The 5706-nt window shown below is 44.5% G+C and overlaps 1 pseudogene; it reads right to left on the bottom strand.

The window, feature by feature from the left end:
* Positions 1–1895: 1895 nt before the first annotated feature.
* On the bottom strand, positions 1896–2011 carry LOC120586570 (uncharacterized; annotated as a pseudogene).
* Between the last annotated feature and the right edge of the window lie 3695 nt (positions 2012–5706).

Genomic DNA, 5706 nt, shown 5'->3' with positions numbered 1-5706 from the left:
GATCTTCACTGTGTTTTCCATTCTCTTATGACAGGCGGCTGACGGATCTGATGAAAAATGAATATATGGTCACTCACTCACTAGCTGAGAATAAAGCTGGATGCTGATTTGGTTGGAAAGCCCCCCTGATTCTGCGATCTTGCTGGGGATGAGGACTGGGGTGTAGTGAAGGCAACCAATAGTCTAAGAAAACTCTGGAATGTTTGCAGTCCTTGGAAGTAATAATATGTGGGTGCTGAGGTTTGTGTGTTGAAGTTTTGGGGTAGTGTTTTTCAATGTATGTGCATGGTGTGATTGTGAATGTCCATGTATCAGTTACTGTGTGTCCTTACGAGAGTTTCCTACTCACACGATACAGCACATTTGTCTGCTTTTTTAAAAGAAGCTTCCCTTCACTGCACATTTCCATAATTAACTTTTCCTTCCCCTGGCTGTATCTGCACATTTGCTTAATAGTCCTTCTGCTCATGTGGAGGTGGTGTAGAGATGAATGGGAGAAGCACTAACCTCATTTATGGAAGATCCAAAATTTGAACCCAGTCATGAGTTCCTTGTGTTCATGCTCTGTACCACTGACCTGCCCTCACTACTGGGGAACATGATTATCAGTGACCGAGCAACAAAGTGCCAGCTTCTGTGGCCATGCCTGGAAGTGCTAGTGCCTACACAGCTCCCACACACAGCCCATCTTGAGACGATGTCCTCAGTGTCACATAGCCCAGGCCAGCCACAGGTGCATATAACAGCTGGCCATGGCATAGCCCTTGGTGTGAAAGGCACGTGGAGGGCCCACATGCTTCTGGTCAGCTGAGATTTTGTAAGAGGTGAGAGGTCAATGTCGAGCAACTACTATCAGTGATGGGGTTGCTCCTCAGCCCATTTCAGGGCAGTTAAAAGTCAGGAAGGCAATATCACAATAAACCTTAGAAGCTCACAAATGCTGTAAAAACCTAAGCAGGGACAGTGGCAAGGAAGCACTCAAATTTGTACTGGTGGAGACACAGAAGCCCCTCAGCCTTACTGCACATCTTTTATGCTGCTGGCGTAGAGAGAGTCAGTGTTTCCCCCGGTCTCCCCTGTGCGAGGAACTGTCCTCCTGTCCACGCGCAGTGTGAGTATGGACAGCCAATGACTCTAAGACATGCACAATCTATTGAAAAAATACTGGAAGGAAAATATCACACAGTTCATGGTGACTATTTTAAATCGTGGGATATCGGTATTTTCAACTATTCTGCATTTGATTTTTTTTTATGAAAAACAATTAGTGAGTAATTCTAATGAGATACTTTTCCTAGACTTGAGTTCGATCCCCCAATCAGTTTGCTTTCCATCGACAACAAAATCTTACAGAAGAGAGTATAAATCCAATAGTAACATTTGTAAATTCTGCCCGAAGAATTGATTTTGGAAGAAGTAAAGAAGAGGGTGGCAATTTAGTTGAATCTCAAAACCGTAGAAACATCATAAGATTTCTCATAGCTCCATTTTACGGTTTACTCTTTGTTAGATCGACCATTTTCCATGGATTAAGTTCCCCTTAGCTAGAAAGCCAAGGGCTGTATTTCTTCTTTTCTCCTGCTGCTGTTTTGTGCCTTCGTTCATCTGTTCAGGAAGGCGGCCTTGCCGAAAGCTCAGTTCCTTCTGATCAACCAGCCACATCCTCACCCTTCAGTCCAAAGACCACATCAGGCAGAGCTCCCTGTACGTCCTGGGCAACATCACCAATGACTGACACTTGCTCTGTGTTTCCCTAGCCACCGCCATCATCGTGGTGAAAGAGCCTTCTGGCGACAGGGCAGGCTGGTAAGGACCCACTATTCCACATGTAAGCTCACCTTTCTTCCTTTGTGATAAAAATGTCGTTTTATTGTTTACTTATTTATTATTATTTATACCTACAGCACCCGCTCTTCCTAGGTGGTCTCCCATCCATGTACTTACCAGGCCCAACCCTGCTTAGCTTCTGAGATCAGACATCGGGCTTGTTCAGGATGGCATGGCCGTAGACTATGGACCGTGGCTCCACTGGGGCACAAACACAGGACCTTCTGCGTGTAAAGCAGACGTTTTAACCCCTACACTATGGAACCACATCCGATTCATTTTGTTACGGTAAAATTAAGACATGAAGATGTGAACATGTACACTCCAGATGGTAGACAATTTACTTGGTGGGTAGATTGTTGAGTGTGATTTTTTTTTTGAGTTTGTCGAGTGATTCCTGATTCAAGAGGGCATTTAAACTGTAGGGTAGGGAGCATTTTTCTCTGTATAGAATTTTTGTCCTTGAAGAAGAGTTGCGCCTTTGCCAATCCAACTACATTCACAGACCTTCCATGAAGAATCAAAACTTTCCCACAGGTGTTCAGTATGTTTTCTCTTGAGGGCATTAACTCAAGTACTGTTTCCCATCTGGAGTCCTAAAGTCATCAAGAGAACAGAAGCCCTGTGCTGAGTATCCAGGATGAAGTGCTTCTAACAGTGTGTTTGTTGTTGTTGTTCTCTAATGGCAGGTGGATGCAGAAGATAAAAATGTATGTATTCAGGAATCACTCACTTGCTGAGGCTAAAACTGGGTAGAGCTTTCCTGCCAGTTTGGTCTGAAAGACCCCTGATTATGAATTTCTGCTGGAAATGAGGGTTGGGGTGAATTGGAAGGAAATGGACATACAGGGAATAAATGTGGCCTATTCTACAGTGCCTGGCAGCTGTAATGACTTTTAGGTTGTGGTCTGTGTGAGAGTGGACAGACAGTGACACAATGACACACACACACACACCACACACACACACACTGTATAAAAAAAGAATGACAGGGAGGGCATTACCATAGATGATGGCATCAATATCACATAATAGGATTTCACTGCTTACAAATCTTCTGTATTTTATTCATTTCATGAAAAAGGATTAGTGTGAATGAATATAATGGGGTAGTTTGTGAAGTGAATAATGTCTCTAATAAGTTTGCTTTCCATTCAGTAAAAATCCTTAGAGAAATGTTTTGATGAAAGTAGTACTAAGCATGTGTGGATTATGCAGGAAGAAATGATCTTGGAGGAAACCACAAAGACAGTGGCAATTCAGTTGATTTTCAAAACAGGTGGAAGGAGTAAGGCCTCTGTCTTTGAAACATAACATGATTGTCGTGTTAACTCTTTGTTAGATTGAGTACTTCCCACTGAGTGGGTTCCTTTCAGAAAGCCAAAGGCACATTTTTTTTCTTTTCTTCTCTGCTCTTCTCCTTGGCCTTCCTTTCTCAAACAAGGAGGAGGGCCCAGCCAGCTCAGTTCATACGTACCCACCACTCTCATCGGTACACTCTCGCCCTCGTCAGCACTCAGTGGAGCACACTAGTCCTTCATAAACAGCAGCACCAAGGACTGACAGGCACTCTGTGTCGTCACGAACCCCTCGAGGACCTGCGGGAAGAGTGTCCCAGTGAGAGGGCAAATGAGCTGACATCCATCACCAAGGTAAGTTCGCCCCACTTCCCTTGCAATACAAATGAGGCTTTATGACTTTATCAGTAAAATTAACATATAAAAATGTGAGCACGCACATTCAGGATGATACAGACATTTACTTCGTGGTGAGAGTGTGGAGTGTGATTCTAGTACCAAGTGATAACTGTCATGAAAGGACCTTCAAAAATGACAGCTGCAGTTACAAACTGTGTGGAAGGGAGGATTTTTTGTCTTTGCAATTTATTCTCCTAGAAAGTGAAGCTGGTAATTGCCCACCCAAAATAACCTTGAGAGGGAGTTCCTCCAGGAAGGTTCTTGCCCTTTGGCCTGAGTAGTTTTGTCCTGTTCTTGCTTGTGGGTTCTGATGATGCCTCCAGCGTTTCCCACCTGGTTTTCTAACGGAACTGCTTTAAGCAAAATCCTGTGCAAATAGTATGCGGCATGATGTGACCCTCATAGTATTTTCTGTCATTTCAAGTCATTCCACTTGGCCTTGAGGACGGTATGTATTTTGGAATCCTTCATTTCCTGAGGAAAAATCTAGAAACTGAGAAAGGGGTGGTATACTTGCTGGCTTTAGTGTGGAGAGCCACTTTGATTGCAGTTTCTTGTTGGCAATGTGAATGAGGGACGTGGTGATAGAGACTAATTTTCTAGGTAAAGGACTATGGACATGATCTCCAGCTCCAGTGAGGGGGAGTAGGTTGTGTGCATGGGTGTGAGTATGTGAACATGTGAATGCCTGTGGTGTAATTCTGAGTGTGTGCGTGCGTGTGACATTTTGAGTGTTTCTCTTTATGTTACAGTAAAGAACATAGTAGCTGATGTCAGATATCTAATAAACATTCGCCTCTCCATCGCATCATGAGTGGCTAGATACCTAAGTGTATTAATCACCTCGTACAGTTACAATGGGTGCATTTATTGTATGCCAAGTATAAACCTCAATAGACCGAAACGCAAATCCAAGCACCACCCAGGACAATGTTCACTGGCTTCTTAATGGATAAATCATGTTTTAGAATCTGTCACCATGCCATAAAAAATCTTTTTGTACAGAATATTACCTGTCAGCACGTCTCATGGCATTTTTCATGGTCACGATGTTGCCACTTTCATTCACAATGTCTTTCCATCAAAGGAAGGTCTCAGAATGCCTCCACCCCTCCCCTTTCCCTGATTACTGGGCAGGGCTCTTCCCTTTTGCAGGTGGCCCCTGGAGTAGCCCCATGCCACACCCAGTTCTGGAGGATTCTGAGCCAAGACAAGCCTCCGATAATATTGGCTAGCAATTCACTGTGACTTTCTGCAAAGAGGGCTAATATTGACCGTAAGCCACTCTTGTTAAGAATACACAATGTCATTCTGTCTCCATCACTTCTCTGAGTTATGGACTTTGTGTGCTGGGCGAGAAACACTGTGTGTAATGTGAAGAGAACCAAGAGCTCTTCAGGACTGAGCGTCAGGGTAGCACTGGGCTACCACTCTAGGACAAAGGGGACATTGTGCACTACAAGGTGGGACAGAGAAGCTCCACAGTGTGACAGGAGCATCACCCTCCATGTCCCTGTGACACCCACAGTGACATAGGGTCACGGTTTCTTCTGGAGGGCTTTGTAAGAAATCAAGTCCAGGAAGTTGGTTTAAGTTAATATTATATACAATGAGCCAAGTGATGGTTTGAGTTTACTTTGGACCAGGATATCTGTGAGAATTACGAATGTGGTAGAATTTCATTGTCCCCTAGATTTCATCTTTTCCTCACCAAGAAACCTGAGGCTGCTTCAATGTAAAATGTCACTAGTTTATCTCAGAACTTCTCTCCTTGACACAGGCTTGTCCTAGAAACCCTTAATCTCTAGATCACAGCTTCCTAGTGGAGCTGAAGGGAAGCCTGGTGGGCGTGATTCCATGTTAAAATGAGAGCTGGCACTACCTAGTCTCCAAGAAATCAGAGACAGCCACCAGTGGACTCCATCTGCAAGGACAGCTCTGAGAGGCTTAAGCTGGATCTTGAAAGGGAAACGACTTAGAGGAGCAGAGGAAGTTTCAGGAAGAGCACCAAGGCCCCATGGTGACCAGGAGGTGGCTTCGAGATCAGGACAGGCAGTATAACACGGTCACCTGAGCCTAGCCTGTCCCAGACCGAGGTTGACGTCTGCCCGCGTCTTGAATGGGGATGAGAAAAGAGAGGGCCATCTTGCTGGGGCGAACATGGTATAGACCCAGCATCTCT

Source organism: Pteropus medius, unplaced genomic scaffold, assembly GCF_902729225.1.
Source record: "Pteropus medius unplaced genomic scaffold, Ma_sr-lr_union100, whole genome shotgun sequence".
Taxonomy (NCBI): domain Eukaryota; kingdom Metazoa; phylum Chordata; class Mammalia; order Chiroptera; family Pteropodidae; genus Pteropus; species Pteropus medius.
The sequence above is the reverse complement of the archived record's forward strand: the minus strand, read 5'-3'. Positions and strand labels throughout refer to the sequence as shown.